General features: G+C 44.9%; 1 pseudogene; it reads left to right on the top strand.

Moving 5' to 3' along the window:
* The first annotated feature begins 11,769 nt into the window (after positions 1-11,769).
* On the top strand, positions 11,770-17,063 carry LOC138392031 (ATP synthase F(0) complex subunit B1, mitochondrial pseudogene; annotated as a pseudogene).
* The last annotated feature ends 387 nt before the right edge of the window (positions 17,064-17,450 follow it).

The raw sequence follows: 17,450 nt of genomic DNA, 5'->3' as shown, positions 1-17,450 counted from the left end.
GGTACTATATTAGGTACTAATATGAGGTACCTAAAACAGGCAAACTCATAGGGAAAGTAGAACGGTGGTTGCCAAGGGCTGGGGGAGAAAGGGTAATAGGTACAGAGATTCAATTTTGCAGGATGAAAAGGCTCTGGAGATTAGCTGTACAACAAAGTGAGTACATTTAACACTAGTGGACCACACACTTAAAAATGGTAAATGGTAAAAAGATAGCAAATTTTATGTTATGTGTATTTTACCACAAGTTTTATAAAAAGACAAAGATTAAGTAATTAAGCAAAAAAAAAAATCTAGCTATAATCTAATCACAAGACTAACACGTGTTTACAGTAACAACTAAAACAAAACACAGAAAACTGAAAATAAATTAATGGAAAAAGACATGCCAGATAAATGCTAACAAAAAGTAGATGTTGCAGTATTAATATCAGACAAAATAGAATTAACAGCAAAAATAATTAAATAAGATGGCTACTTTATTCCCAAAAGGTACAACTGACCAAGAAGATGTAAGAATTGTGAGCCTTTAAGCACTTAAAAGCATAGCTTCAAAAATAACAATCTTTGGCCGGGCGTGGGCGCGGTGGCTCACGCCTGTAATCCTAGCACTCTGGGAGGCCGAGGTGGGCGGATCGTTTGAGCTCAGGAGTTCGAGACCAGCCTGAGCAAGAGCGAGACCCCATCTCTACTAAAAATAGAAAGAAATTATATGGACAGCTAAAAAAAAAATATATATGGAAAAAATTAGCCGGGCATGGTGGTGCATGCCTGTAGTCCCAGCTACTCGGGAGGCTGAGACAGGAGGATCCCTTGAGCTCAGGAGTTTGAGGTTGCTGTGAGCTAGGCTGATGCCATGGCACTCACTCTAGCCTGGGCAACAGAGTGAGACTCTGTCTCAAAAAAAAAAAAAATTAAAAAAAAAAAATAACAATCTTTAAAGAAAAAAATATGTATATAACTGATACAAATAGAACAAGAAGAAGAAACCTTACAAGAATCATAATGGAAGACTTTAACACAATTCTCAGAATCAACAGGTCCAATAGAGAAAAAATAAGTTAAGGATACAAAGAACATGAATTCCAATCAATAAACTTGAGGTCAATATAGAACTTTGCACCCAATATATTAAAGGTACAGTCACAAAACTGACAGTTCATTTGAATGCAAATTAATTTCTGTTTTTAATCTTTGTCTTTCAACACTATGGCAAAATAGAGATCCCAAAATCTTCTAGCTACAAAACATCTTTTTAAAATGCTAGAAATAATGTAAGTAACTTTGAAATCAATGAAAGAGAGATACATGGTGAAGCCAAAGTTTAAGAATGCATGCAAAATAAAGGCATTTTCAAACATAGAAACAGAGAATTTATCATCACTGAAGAAATTGGTAAAGAATGCACTTGAGGAGGAAGGAAAATGTTCCAAAGAAGAGTATCTGTGATACAAGAAGGAATAGACAGTGAAGAAAATAGTAATCAGGTAGATAAATCTAATAAATACTGACCTAGAAAATAATAACAATAACAGCAATAATGTCTAATTTGAAATGTTAAAGTAAAAATACAGCTAAGGACAAATGGGAAGTAACTGGGATGAAAGAATTAGAAGTCCTTGCCTTGTTCAGGAGAGGACTGGTTGATTAAAATAAATGATTCAAGCTTTCAATTCAAAAGGCTAGAACTTGAACAAAATAAACTCAAATTAAGTAGACAGATAAATAACAGAAATTAATAATATAGAAAAAACAGAATTAATAAATCCAAAAGCTCGTTCTTTGAAAAGATTAATAGAATAAGCAATCATTAAGCAAGTCTGACCAATAAAAAGACAGAAAAAGCACCAAAAATAAGTACTATCTTGAAAGAGAACATACCACAGATATGTAAAAAGTTTCTCGCAACAGAATATTAATACAACATTATGCTAATGTACATTAAATTTCAATAATGTTAGTGATTTTCCAGGAAAATAGAAAATATTAAATTGACTTTAAAGAAATAGAAAACCTGAGAAAAATCAACGATCATGGAAAAAAAAATGAAAAGGTAGTTAGTTGAATGCTGATACCAACTTCCTCAAAAAACCCAGCACAGCCCATGCGGTCTGGAGTCAAGTTCTGCCAGACTTCAAGGAACAGATAATTCTTGTGTTCCAGAGCATAGAAAATGATAGAAAATTTCCCAATTTAATCAGTGAGGACAGCATAATCCTAATTATGAACTCAGACAAAACTGAGGGAGGGGGACTCTATATACCAATCTCACTTATAAATACAGATACCAATACCCTAAATAAAATATTAGCTTATTGATTCTATCAAACAACCCAAAAGTGCATTTTAAATTAGTCCAGGATTTTAGAGAAAGAACATCTAGCAACATAATCACTTATGTTAACAATTTTAAGAAGGAAACCTCCTTGGTCATATCAATACATGCTATACAAAAGCATTTGGGGAAAAAAGTCAATACCCACTTCTGACTTTTTAAACTCTTAGTAATTAGGCATAAATGGAAACTTATTTAATATGATAGAGTATACTTAGTGTAGATAGAGAGAGAACATTCCCCTAAAGCCAAGCCCAAGACAAAGATGTCCTATTTAACCTTAGTAGTCAACACCGAATAGGGGTAACCAATGGAAGACAAGGAATAAGAAGTACTACCATTAGAAAGAGACATCTGTTGTTTCTTAACAGACAATAGGATTATTTACCTGGAACAGCCAAACAAATCAACTGGAAAACTATTTAAACTGATACAGAGTTTAGTACAGGGGCTACCACATTAAACTTGTTGTTTTGAGAGTTAATCGTGCAAAGCCATTTTCTGTAGAGTAAGGTATTAGGATTGACAAGCTTTTGCCCCTCCCTCCTCCACCTTAAATGTCGAAATAACACAGTGTTTAAAACTGGATAACAAAATCTTCCGAAACCAAAAATTGTTCTGAAGGGTCGAGTCGTGCCTCTACTCAAAAACACTTTATCTGTCTCCTCCAGCTGCTGCAGGTACTAACGGATAAGCGCGTCAACCAGTCCCACATAATGCTTCCGATAGAGGGCGAGCACCTTCACGGTCATATCTGTTCAAACTGCACGCGCTTATTATATAAACTTACGTGCCGGCAAATGGAAAGCCCACAAAATAAAAATAAGACATTCAGAGTCAAACTTGCTTTAAAAAAAAAAAAAAAGCACATAAAACTCATTGTATTTCAACGACATTTGGGAAAGGAGGTTGCCAGGGTTGCGCTCACGACAGGCTCCGCATCACCGGCACCCCGAGCACCCCCACCGTCCGCCCGGGCTCAGCAGGTGCACTGCGCCGTGGCACCGCGCGGACCCGGGCCATGCGCAGCCTGCGCCCTTCCGCGGCCACCAGGGCAGGACGGGGCCCGAGCCCCGTGGACGCCGAGGATGGCCAACGGCTTCTCGGTCCCCGACACCACACGGCACCCCCAGGGAGCACCAGGGAGGGTGCGGGAGACTCCCCGGGCCCGAGGAGCCCGGGGCGGACATGCCCACACATCTGTCCCACCACGGTGAGGCTGAGGTCGCCTCCCAGGGCCGCAGTTGTCCGGAGCCACCTGGCCCTCAGTCCCAGGTTCCTGCGACAACCCCCGGGGCCCGGAGTGGAGCGGGCGGCCACCTGCCTATGCCACCTGCGGCACCGGTCCCGCCGCTCCTGGGCTGGGCAGGACAGGGCAGGACAGCCGTCCCGGGCCGGTAGCAGGACCCCGAGGGGCACTGGGGCCACCGCAGCGATGACCGCAGCGCGTCTTCCCAGGGGGGCAGTCGTGTGCCCCCGCGCCCGGACTCACGGCCCCGCGCCCGCCCGCCCGACTGGGGACGACGGTGCGGCCGAGGCGCAGAGAAGCGGGAGGCCAGCGCGGCTCGCACTCACCGGCCCGGTTCGGCTCCTGTGGCGCCGCCGCAGCCCGCAGCCGCCGCGGCTCCCGGCGCTCACGGATGCTCGGCGAGAGGTCCCGCGATCCCACCGGCGCCTCCCGCCGGCCGCCTGCAGGGGGCGAGCGCGAGCCGGCGCGGTGCGCCCTGGGAGATGTAGTCCCGCGCCGCGGCCGCTGCGCCCTCCGCCTGCGGCGGGTGGTCCTTCCTGCCTTCCGGCTCTCGCCGGCGCCCTCAGGGACTCATCCTCCGCCGCGGAGAGTCGATGTTGGAGCGCCCGGAGGAGACCTGGGCCACCTCTCCGCACTCTAGGCCAGAGGTTTCTAAAGGGTGGCATCCGGACCAGCAGCTTCAGCCTCACCCGGGAGCTTGATAAAATGCAAATTCTCAGTCCCACTGAGGCTATTCGGGTTTTACTGTTGTCAGAGTCTGAAGGTGGGGCCCAGCAATCTGCATTTCGCAGGCCCTTGCAGTGATTCTGAAGTACCCTCAAGCCTGAGAACTACCGCTCTAGACTTCTCTGCCCCCTCAAGGAACCCCATCATGCCTATGGCATTAGCTACATGCACATAAATTTCCCAGGTGGTAGGATCTTTTGTTCCCGATTTTATTATTAATTGTTACTTTTATTTCACTGTGATCAGAGATGCATGCTGTCTATACCATTTTTCACTTTTGAAATATTTGAGTTTTTCTTTGTGACCAAAAATAGGGTCAATTTTCATGAATGTTTTTTGAGGGGAATGTGTACTCTCTGTTTTAAGCCTACAGGTTTTGTTATATTATCAATGAGATATAATTTAATAATTCTGATATCTTTAGATGTATTTTGACCTGATGTAATCTGCAAAAAGTAAATTAAAATCATTTACTACTACTGTGTTTTTATTTCTCCTTATTTCTGTGGAGTGCTGCTTTATAAATGACAATGTCATGTTATGTGCATAAATATTCATCTCTCTAATATTTTGGAACTTGTCCAAAATGACCATCCTTGTCTCATTTAATGTTTCAGACCTTTGCCCTAAATTAGACTTTGTCTGATATTATGACAAGCCTGCTGAATTTTGTTTGAGTTAGCTCAATACACCGTTGCTCTTTTATATTTTTGTCTTTTCTGAAGCTTTTGTTTTAGGTAAATTCCTTGAATTACAGATCAGAAGTTTTGCTTTGTGATTCAATCTGAAAATTCTCTTCCTCACAGTAGGTGAGTTTAGCCCTAATCATGGGACAGTTATATTATACTATGTTTTCACAGCCTTTTTCATCCTTTTTTTTACTCTTTTATTACATACTTTGTGTTTGCTTGCTGTGTTTTGTGTTTCTTCTGATAATTTGGAAGGTTTGTATTTTTATTTGAGTGGTTGTCCTTATAATCATATCTTTATACAATACTCTTAGTTCTCTATTTTTTCAAATTGTTTCAGTTGACTCCCTATGCTGAATAATTATGGTACTTATTAAATTATAGTATATTTTTAGTTATAGTACATAGTACTTTTCCTCTTTTTTCTTTACCCCCTTTTCTTCTCATGCAATGTAAATAATTTTATCTTTTATTAGTGTTTGCTTTTTTTTCATTAACTTACATTTATATGTACCTCTATTACTTGATTTTTAGTCAGCTTCAAATGAGATGTTTTAGTCAGCTTTGAATGAGATGTTTTGATCCCTGGCTGTAACAGAATGGGACATCATCCACTTCAATACCCCTCTTCCTTTCTTTCCTGTCTCTTCCTAATTCTTGTTAATTATACCATTGCATATTACTAGGTTTATAAACTCATACATTCTGCTCTGTAACCACGATCCCCACATTTGTTTTGGTCCTAATCCTACAGTTAAACAGATTCAGAAATACTACTAGTTATTTGGCCATAGGTTCCTACCCACACTCATTTTGTGGTAAGCTAAGATCCTGCTTTAGTAGTTTCTTCAAGGAGAATTTATGGAAATTATATTCTTTTGAGTTTTTCATGTTCCAAAATATGTGTTGCCTTTATCCTGAAAATCAGTTTGAGTATAAAATTCTTGAGTAATACTTTATTTGAGAAATAGATAGCTATTTCTTCACTGTCTTCTAGAATTGAATGTTGCTGTAATAAAATCTAAAGCCAGCCTGATTTATTTTTCCTTGTAAGTGATTATTGACTTGCTGCTCCAAGAATTATTTCTTTGTCTATGAAATCCAGAAACTTCACTGTAATACATTTTGGAATTATCACTCTGAGCCAATATTTCCTGGGACATAATAGATTGACTCTATGGATTCAATTCTTCTTTTTATCTGGTAGTTTTTCTTAAGTGAAATCTTTAAACATTTGTTCTAATACATTCTTTCAGTGTTCTTCAAAGGTCCATAAGCATCCTACTCCCGTTGCTGCAAGGAAGGATTTTGCACATCAAGGTCTGCAGCTCAGTGAACTTGGCCAGCTCGGCTTGAGAGCTCCCGCAGTCTCCTGTTTGCTTTCAAGGGCCTGTGGCAGCCTTCCACCTGGTTTATGGTTTCACCTGTCTCTTAAGAGTTTTAATAAAGGTGGTGCTTATGCTTGTGTTTCTCATATTCCTTCTTACTCTTGAGTAATTTCTAAGGTCACGACATCTAAACCAGAAGTCTATTTCAATCTTTTTTCAGATTGTTCTATTATTTTAATTTCACCTATGTTAGGTGACCATATCATTGATCATCCAAACCCGGATGCTGTGAGAATGAAAGAGGGTGGTAGTAACATGATGCCAGGACTAGCACTCTACACCGGGATTATCTCTGGGAGAGCGGGTGACTCTACCTATGGTGTGCTCATCTTTGGATTTTCAAGTCTGGACTTTTTATTTGCAGACTTATTTCAACTGGATGGCCTTGTTTCCCCTACCCACCCCCAGTCTAGCAATGTTACAGTTCCCCCTGCTGGGCCTCTGGGACCCCTGCAGTCCAGAACAGGTACTAGAAGGGGTTGCTCGGGGCTCCCGCCCTTAGCTACATTACAGATATTGCAGATCCCGTCACAAAACTTAGCCCAGTTCCCGAGTCCTCCCACCTCCCACCTCCCACCTCCCATCTCCCTGAAAGCCTGAGCCTTATCCCCAGGCAGGGATTGGCACAGCATTCCTTATCCTCATTTCAGGAGCCAGGACTCCCTCCTCAGTCTCTATGCCTGTGTCTTACGGGCAGGCTTAGCTCCTGTCACCCACGGGGTTGAACTCCCAGCCTTCCCTACCCGATTCCAGGCCCGAGTCCAGCAGCGAGATGTCTTCAGGCCAGCTCCCCACTTGGGTTTCTGTCCCACCTCTAGTCCATGGAGATATGATTTGATGTCTTTGAGTCTAGTTATAGAATTAAATTTTGTTCCTTTTATATCTCATTGCTATGTGTTTAGAGGACGAGTTCACAGTGCTATACTCCTTTGTTTTTTTTTTTTGTTTTTTTTTGTTTTTTTTTGAGACAGAGTCTCACTCTGTTGCCCAGGCTAGAGTGAGTGCCGTGGCGTCAGCCTAGCTCACAGCAACCTCAAACTCCTGGGCTCAAGCGATCGTCCTGTCTCAGCCTCCCGAGTAGCTGGGACTACAGGCATGCACCACCATGCCCGGCTAATTTTTTTTTTTTTCTATATATATTTTTAGCTGTCCATATAATTTCTTTCTATTTTTAGTAGAGATGGGGTCTCGCTCTTGCTCAGGCTGGTCTCGAACTCCTGAGCTCAAACGATCTGCCCACCTCGGCCTCCCAGAGTGCTAGGATTACAGGCGTGAGCCACCGCGCCCGGCCCTCCTTTGTTAATATTAGGGCTTGTCTGAGTGCAGTGGTGTTTATGGCTAATTGATCACAACCAGTTACAGATTTCTTTGTTCCTTCTCCACTCCTACCACTTCATTTGACTAGACTTTTTAAAAAAAATTAAAAATTAAAAAAAAATATACACTAGGCCACAAAGAAAAAAATCCACAAAACTCTCAAAAAAAAAAAAAAAAAAGAAAGAAAGAAAAGAAAAGAAAACCCTAAGCCAGGTGACGGCCCATACTCCCAGCTACTCAGGAGGCTGAGACAGGAAGGTCGCCTGAGCCCAGGAGTTCAAGGCCAGCCTGGGAAACACAGGACGACCCCATCTCTGGAAAAAAAAAAAAAGGTAATAATCACACAGAACACACTCGCTGATTGCAATAAAATAATATTAGAAACTAATCACAACATAACAGTATAAAGTACTTTAGTCAGGGAGGAAAGAGGAAATAAATATCAAAATTATGACCTCTCTAGATGGCAATTTCAACATGAAAATTATAGCTCAAACGCTGTGAGATGTTGACAAAGGGCGACTCACACAAAAATCTGTCACCTAGTTGAAACCAAGACAGAAATAAAAAGCCCTGATGATAAAGTGTTCAACTCTAGAAGTTAGAAGACTTTAAGGGAATAATTAATACAGGTAAAAGCAGACATTAAGTGGGGAAAAAAACACTGTTTGACCTGGTCAATAAAGCAAAATCTCGGTTCTGTGAAAAGATAGATAGACAGAGCGACGTTGGCCAGGCCGAGCTGCACCCGCCCAGCGCGGGGCCCGGCGAGCAATCGGCAGCCCTGCCCGCCGCTCCCCGCCGCTCCCCGCCGCTCCCCGCCGCTCCCCGCCGCTCCCCGCCGCTCCCCGCCGCTCCCCCGCCGCTCCCCCGCCGCTCCCCGCCGCTCCCCGCCGCTCCCCGCCGCTCCCCGCCCCTACCCGCCGCTCCCCGCCCCTACCCGCCGCTCCCCGCCGCTCCCCGCCGCTCCCCCGCCGCTCCCCGCCCCTACCCGCCGCTCCCCGCCCCTCCCCGCCGCTCCCCACCGCTCCCCGCCGCTCCCCGCCGCTCCCCTGCAAGTTCACCATCATGCGGCGCTTCGCGCTTTCGGGAACCCTATGGCATTTCTGTTGACCACTTTCTCTCTCTCTTACTATCTCCCCAGAAAATTGACTCACCCTTTTCTCCTCTGTCCTCACACCTCCAACACCCCTGCCGCGTGCTTACCCTCCGCTGCCGGCCTCGCCAGGAGGCCAGGAGCACTGGAGAGCAAACCGCCGCCTGTGACACCTGCGGGCGGCAAGCCCGCCTTCCCCCGTCTGGGTCCAGACTCGGTCTCCTCTCCCCCGGGCCGGACGGAGGGTCCAGCCTCCCCGAAAAAGCCAGTCCTCCCCAGAGCTCCGGGTCTGCTGCCTGTTAACTTCTCAGGGCCGCCTCCAGCAGCCCCTCCCGGTCCACTGGGTCTTTCCCCGCAATATATAATTTGATGGTATCTCGCCCATCTGATAAACTCTCTCTTCACCTCACCCCTCCCTCCAGCTGCTCTCCCATTTGTTTCTTTCCGTTCCCTGAAAAATGTCTCCAAGGGTTTTCTCTACATGCTGACTCAGTTTCTCTCCTCCCATTCTCTGGAGAGCCCCCTCCAATGGACTCTTGTCCCAGTTGCTCCATGACACTGCCCTTTCATGGTCACCAATGACCTCCACACTGCCACATCCGATGCTGGATGTTCGGTTCTTAATGTTCCTCGATCTTCCAGCAACGTTTGACCTAGCTGATCACTCCCTCCTCTTAAAAATATTAATACCTCTCTCAGAACACTCTGATTTTCCTGCTACTTCTGGCTACACCTGCTTAGTGTCCCTTGCTGGTTTTCCTCATCCTCCTGACCTCTTGACCTTGGAATGCCCCAGAGCACAGTCCTCAGGGTGCCTCTCTGTCTATACTCAGTCCCTTCCTGAGCTCATCCTGTGTCATGGCTTTCAACACCATCTGTATACTGATGACTCGCACATTTTTAATCTCTTGCTGGGAGTTCCCCTCTGAACTCCATCCTCATGCAGCCAACTACAATAATTAGCATGAAGTGCAACGTGCTCAGAAGCAAACTCCTGCTTTTCTCCTTAAACTTGCTTTTCCTGTGCTCTTCCCCACCTTAGTTAATGTCAAATCTATCCTGAAGGCAAAAACTTTGAAGTCATTCTTAACTCTTCTCTTTTACATGACTTATCCAGTCTTGCTACAAATCCCATCTGCCTAACTTTTAAACCTATTCTGAATCCAATGAACTCTTAACATTGCCCTCGTTACCACCCGGCCAAGCCATCCTCTCCTCTCACCTGGATCGTGGTGGCAGCCCCCTCACTGATCCCTTTGATTTTGGCTTTGCTGCCCTTTGGCATAGTCTTCACAGAGGAGTTGGAAGGATCCTTTTAAAGCGTAAGTCAGATCATGTCCCTGCTCTGCTCGAAACCCTGTACGGATTCCCCCATTTCAATTTCACTCAGACTAAAAGCCAGAGTCTTTCCCAGGGCCTCCATCACCTGCCTGCCCTTATCGTCTCCCACATCCTTCCCCTGCTCGCTCCACTCCAGCCATACAGCTGTCCTCTCTGTTCCTTGAACATCTTGGATTTTGTTTCTGCTATGGAACCTTTGACTTACTGTTCCCTCTGTCTGGAGTGCTTTTCCAGGCAGTCTACAGCTCTTTCCTCCACTTCCTTCAGGCCCTTTCTTAAATGTCACTTTCTGCCCACTAAGGGTTTTCTTGTTTTGTTTTGTTTGTTTGTTTTGAGACAGGGTCTCTCTGTCACCCAGGCTAGAGTGCAGTGGCATCATCTTCACTCACTACAACCTCAAACTCCTGGGCTCAAGCCATTCTCCTTCCTCAGCCTCCAGGGTAGCTGGGAATAAAAGCACGCACCACCTCGCCTGGCTAATTTTTCTCTTTTTTTATACAGATGGGATCTCTCTCTCTCTCTCACACACACACACCCACACACACATACATGCACGCACCCTTCTTCTTATCCCCTTTCCCAGTCTTATTTTTCTCCATAACACTTATTACTCTCTGTTAGTCTCCCCGCAACTAGAATGTATACTCTCTGCAGGTCAGGACTTTAGTTCTCCCATCCAAGTTCTAACTGGGCTGACCCAGCTTAGCTTCCAAGACCAGATGCGTTTAGAGTGGTATGGCCACAGATGAAGCACTTTATTCTGTTTTATTCATTGCTGTTCTTTTTTGATTCTCTTTTGTTCATCCCCAGTGCTGAGAACTCTACTTGTACAGAGTAGACACCCAATAAATATCTGTTGAATGAATGAATCAGTCTCACAAATTCAAGACTGGTTCAGTATTAGAAAATTTGTCAAGGTCATTCTCTGTTCTAACGCATTGAGAGGAAAACTTTGTACCCCAAAAGCATTTGATAAAATACAATATCAATTTCTCTTTTCAAAAACTCCTAGTGAGTTTAGGAATACAAGAAAAATTCTTAAACCAAATAGATGATCTGGCTCCCAGAAACCTTCAGTAAACCGAACACTCCACGGTGAAACATTAGAAGCATTCCTACTAAAAGTCAAACCAAGAATGTCTAGTCTTCACGACTAGTCCAAGAGAAGAAATCAAGAAGAAATGAGCGGTAATAAAAACACTAACAGCACAGCAGCCAGTGGCAAGGACTGCGCGTGCCCGGTGGCCAGGGCCGCGCGTACCCGGTGGCCGGGGCCGCGCGTACCCGGTGGCCGGGGCCGCGCGAGCCCGGTGGCCGGGGCCGCGCGTACCCGGTGGCCGGGGCCGCGCGAACCCGGTGGCCAGGGCTGCGCGTACCTGCCCGGAGCAGGTGGCGGGCGACCTGCCCTGACCCAGCCCGCGAAGCCTGCGCGCCCCCCGCCGGCCGGACGCGGCGCTCTGGGTGCCGGTGGCGGCGCAGGACTCCCTCCGCCCGGGAGCGGCGGCTGGGAGACCCCCTCTCCCTCCACACTTCGTCATCTGGGGTCTGGAATGTGACTTAGTTTCCGACAAAGGATTAATCCACCCGGAAGCCGGGAACACAGCACGCAGAGGCGACAGCCCGCTCAAATGACACTCGCTCCACTGCGGCCGCGGAGGCGTCCGGGGACTGCGGGCCGTCGCCAGACCTTTCGTGCTGAAGGGTCGTGGTCGCTCCTCCTACCTCGCGTCCCTCGCGGCTTCCTGGCTTCCGTCCGCTTGCCGAGCCTGCCTCGGGACCCGCTGTGGTTCCAGTGTCTGTCCCCTCCAACACTCGGGCTGAAACTTAATCCCCGACGTAGCGGTACTGAGCGATGGGGGCTTCGAGCTGTGACCGGGTCATGGGGGCTCTGCCCTCGTGAATGCATTAATCCATTCATGCATTAACGGATTAATAGGCCGTCGTGGGAGTAGCATTAGTGGCTTTATGAGGAGAAACTGAGGCCTGAGCTAGCACAGTCAGGCCCCTCGCCACGGGACGCCCTGCGCTGCTTAGGGACCCTTAAAGTCCCCACCAACGAGGAGGTTCTCACCTGACGCAGCCCCCAACTTTGAACTTCACATCCTCCGTAACTGCAAGAAACAAATGCCTTTTCTTTATAAATCACCCAATTTCAGGCATTCTGCTATAGGTAACAGAGACTACGACAAACGCTTCCTCATGATTCTAGTCCCATGCCATTCCGAAAAACGCCTTTTCTACTTAAGAGAGCCAGAGCTGATTTCTAAATATGTTTTAAAATAAGTGACAGAAAGAGACCCTGTCTATAAATAAATAAATAAATAAATAAAATAAAATAAAAGAGGGGAGGGAGGAATGAAGAAAGGAACGAAAAGAAAATTCAACGACCAAAGGCCAGGCTCGCAGAAAAGGGTTTTTTTTTTTTTTTTTTTTATCATCTTAAGAGGCAGGGTCTTGCAATGTTGCCCAGGCTGAAATGCAGTGGCGTCACAGCAGCCCAAACTCCCGGGCTCCGGCGACCGTCCCGCCTCAGCCTCTGCAGCAGCTGGGACTGGAGCGCCACCGCCCGGCTCAGAATAGGTTTCCATGGGCGGAGTTGCTGCCACCTAGAGGATTTATCTAGCGCTGAACTCGGTGCCCAGAAATTTCAGAGCCTCAAACTGGAGGTTGCTTTTCACCAAATAAAGCAAAATTCCTTGGAGTTTTGAAAAGAACTGTTAGATGTTTTACGATAGGAATTAATAAACCTTTGGGTGATGGACCCACTTTAAAATGCGATAAAACAATAGATGTTTTTTTCTAAGAAATGCACATACCGAACAATACATTTCCCGGGATCCTGGGACCACTGAAGTCCACCTTAAAGGTTAGTCTTGGGTTGAAACTTCTGTTTTATTTTAACTAAAGGAATTAACTGGCTGAGCGCAGTGGCTCACCCCTGTAATCCTAGCACTCTGGGAGGCCAAGGCAGGAGGATCGCTCCAGGTCAGGATTTCAAGACCAGCCTGAGCAAGAGAGAGTCTGCGTCTCTACAAAAAATAGAAAAATTAGCCAGATGTGGTGGCATGTGCCTGGAGGTCCAGCTGCTTGGGAGGCCGAGGCAGGAGGATTGCTTGAGCCCAGGAGTTTGAAGCTGCAGTGAGCTATGATCCCACCACTGATTCTATCCCAGGCAACAGAGCAAGAGATTGTCTCAAATAAATAAAAAAAAAAAAAAAAAAGAAGTAACTAAAAGCTCAGAATACATATTCAATTCAATTTTAAATATTAATTTAATTCAAAAACAGATTCAATGAGTATTTATTTACAAAATATTCTTGAATTACATTTTTCTCTTCTTTTCTTTCTTTGTGTGTGTGTGTGTGTGTGTGTTTAGGTCATTAAATATGAAATATCCAATTTCGAATCAAAAGTTTAGTTTGTTATATCTCAAACAAGAAATAGTACAATTAACCTAAGTATGTGCCTAAACTAGCAACATAGTTTTGCTATCTTAATGATTAGCTTGCTTATGCCAGCAGCAAAAAAGCTTGGCGAGCAAGTGGCCATGAAATCTCAAAAGGTGTTTTCCACAGCTTGTTGAGAATTGAGTATTTTTCCTTGCAAGAAGTGGTCCAAAGCTTGGAAGAAGTGGTAGTCAATTGGTGCAAGGTCTGGTGAATACGGTGGATGACAGAGAGTTTCCAAGTCTGTAGTTTGAACAGCGTTGTTTGTGCAAATGTGGCCAAGTGTTGTCTTGCAAGAGGATTGGCCTGTCTCTATTGACCAATCTCAGCTGCTTAATGGCAAGCATCTTCATCATTTTGTCCAGTTGGTTGCAGTAGATATCTGCCGTCATCGACTGACCAGGTTTCATGAAAGTGTAGTGGATAATACCAGCGCTTGACCACCAAACAGACACCATTAGCTCTTTTTGATGAATATTTGGTTTTGAACTATGTTTTGACACTTCATCTTTATCCAACCATTATGCCAAACTCTTGAAATTGTCAAAAAAAATCCATTTTTCATCACACATAACAGTACAGTGTAGAAATGGTTCACCTTTATGTCATGACAGCAAAGAAAGGCAAGCTTAAATACAATTTCTGATTCTGGTTTAATGCATATGGTACCCATCTATCCAGCTTCTTTACCTTGCCGATTTGTTTCCATTGGTCCAATATTGTTGGAATAGTAATGTCAAACCTTGCTGCTAATTGAAGTGTAGGTTGAGATGGATTCGCTTCCACTACAGCTTCCAGCTCATCATTATTTACCTTGGTCTCAGGTCATCCACGTGGCTCATTTTCAAGATTAAAATCACCAGAACGTAATTTCTCAAACCGTCAATGTACTGTGCGTTCATTAGCCACATCCCTCCCAAACACTTTGTTGATATTTCAAGCTGTCTGCACTGCACTAGTTCCATGACAGAACTCATCTTCGAGAATAACAGGAATTTTTGACTTATCCATGGTTTCACAAAAATTGCTCTAAAAAATTTTGAGGCCGGGCGAGGTGGCTCACGCCTGTAATCCTAGCACTCTGGGAGGCCGAGGTGGGCAGATCGTTTGAGCTCAGGAGTTCGAGACCAGCTTGAGCAAGAGCGAGACCCCATCTCTACTAAAAATAGAAAGAAATTATATGGACAGCTAAAAATATATATAGAAAAAAATTAGCCGGGCATGGTGGTGCATGCCTGTAGTCCCAGCTACTCGGGAGGCTGAGACAGGAGGATCGCTTGAGCTCAGGAGTTTGAGGTTGCTGTGAGCTAGGCTAACGCCATGGCACTCACTCTAGCCTGGGCAACAGAGTGAGACTCTGTCTCAAAAAAAAAAAAAAAAAAAAAAAAAAATTTTGAAAAAATGAAAATGTACCTTCACAATAAACATAAAACAAGAAGTGTCACCACGTGACGCTGTTTAGGCTGGTCGCAGTGGCTCATACCTGTAATCCTAGCACTCTGGGTGGGTGAGGTGGGAGGATTGCTCCAGGTCAGGAGTTTGAGACCAGACTGAGCAAGAGTGAGACCCCTGTCTCTACTAAAAATAGAAAGAAATTATCTGGACAGCTAAAAATATATATAGAAAAAAAATAGCTGGGCATGGTGGCACATGCCTGTATTCCCAGCTACTCAGGAGGCTGAGGCAGTAGGATTGTTTGAGCCCAGGAGTTTGAGGTTGCTGTGAGCTAGGCTGACACCATAGCACTCCAGCCCCGGGCAACAGAGTGAGACTCTGTCTCAAAAAAAAAAAAAAAAAAAAAAAAAGTGTCAAAGTGAAATGTCAGAGACAGCAACTGTCAAACTTAGTACTTAAGGAAATCACACATTTCATACTTAGTAACCTACAACTCTGACAATGCTTTGATTTTATGAACTACACTTTTCACTTCACAATGAAATATGAGCCCACACAAAGACACATAGTGTGAGAAAGTGGAGTAGAATCTGGAGCAGATCGTCGGTCAGGCCAAACCAAATCACCCTTGGTATCCAGTAGAGCCCTAGAGGTCCCCTGTACTTCTTTTTTTTTTTTTTTTTTTTTTTTTTGAGACAGAGTCTCACCCTGTTGCCCAGGCTAGAGTGAGTGCCGTGGCGTCAGCCTAGCTCACAGCAACCTCAAACTCCTGAGCTCAAGCGATCCTCCTGTCTCAGCCTCCCGAGTAGCTGGGACTACAGGCATGCGCCACCATGCCCGGCTAATTTTTTCTATATATATTTTTAGCTGTCCATATAATTTCTTTCTATTTTTTTTTTAGTAGAGGTGGGGTCTCGCTCTTGCTCAGGCTGGTCTCGAACTCCTGAGCTCAAACGATCCGCCCACCTCGGCCTCCCAGAGTGCTAGGATTACAGGCGTGAGCCACCGCGCCCGGCCCCCTGTACTTCTTCCAGGGCTGTGGACAGGCTCTAGAGTTGGACGGGCTCTGTCGGCAGGCTATATGGTTTACCAGGCAGGCAGCTTTGTATTCCAGCCTCAGTTTCCCTGGGTATAAAATGGGTATAGTAATGGGACTTGCCTCATGGGGGTGGGGTGACAGTTAAATGAGATAGTGAATGTAAAGGCTAAGTTCAGTGCCTGATAACACAGTAAACATTTAATGATTGTTGAGTGGCCATCTTGCTCCTGTCCCTGACAGGTTCTCTGGTTTGGGTCGCAGGGACGCTAAGAGAGCTGCCTGGACCTTCGCTCACCATGCTGTCCCGAGTACCCCCTGCCTGAAGAGCTCAGCCCTCCTAGGTCCAGGGGTATTGCAGGCAACAAGGATCTTTCACACACGACAGCCAAGTCTTGCCCCTCCCTCTACTACCTCTTCCTGAATATGGAGGAAAAGTTAGTCTTGGGCTGACCCCTGAGGAATTCTTCCAGTTTCTTTATCCTAAAACTGGTGTAACAGGACCCTATGTGCTTGGAACTGGGCTTATCTTGTATTCTCTATCCAAAGAAATTTATGTGATTTCCCCAGAGACCTTCTCTACCGTATCAATAGTAGGGTTACTTGTCTATGTAATTAAAAAATGTGCCTCTATTGGAGAATTTGCTGATAAACTCAATGAGCAAAAAATTTCCCAACTAGAAGAGGTGAAACAAGCTTCCATCAAACAAATCCAGGATGCGACTGATATGGAGAAGTCACAGCAGGCACTGATTCAGAAGTCCCATTACCTTTTTGATGTCCAGTGGAACAACAGTGCTATGGCCTTGGCGGTTACTTACGGAGAACAGCTATATAGAACACAGAAGGAGGTAAAGAACTGCCTGGACTATCATATCTCTGTGCAAAATACGATGCGTTGAAAGGAACAAGAGCACATGACAAACTGGGTGGAGAAGCATGTGGTGCAGAGATCTCTGTACAGCAGGAAAAGGAGACAACTGCCAAGTGCATTGCAGATCTAAAGCTGCTTGCAAAGAAGGCCAAAGCACAGCCAGCTCTGTAAATGTATCTTTCCCATCCCAATTGAGCTGCAAAGGGAGACTAGTCTCTGTGGCAAAATCTTTCCATATTGCTGTCTACTGAAGTTACAGTTTACCTTTCCTAAAAATTAAAAGTTTGAGTTTTATGTAGTGAAAGAACTAAATCTATTGGCCAGTCAGATGTTTCTCATCCTTCTTATTTTGCATTTTGGGTTATTACATGATCACTTTTGAATAAGAGGTTTTCTTTTGTTAAAATCTGCTGCCTGACTAAAGATTACCAAGTTAGGCTTTATATTTGTAAATAATTCTACCATCTTGCAATAAAGTGACAATTGAAACAAAAAAAAATTTAATGATTGCTAATTGTTTCTTTTAAATGGGTTTCCTGGTCAGGACTTGATAGAACG

Source organism: Eulemur rufifrons, chromosome 9 (genome assembly GCF_041146395.1).
Source record: "Eulemur rufifrons isolate Redbay chromosome 9, OSU_ERuf_1, whole genome shotgun sequence".
Taxonomy (NCBI): Eukaryota; Metazoa; Chordata; class Mammalia; order Primates; family Lemuridae; genus Eulemur; species Eulemur rufifrons.
This window is presented reverse-complemented; position numbering and strand designations above follow the sequence as displayed.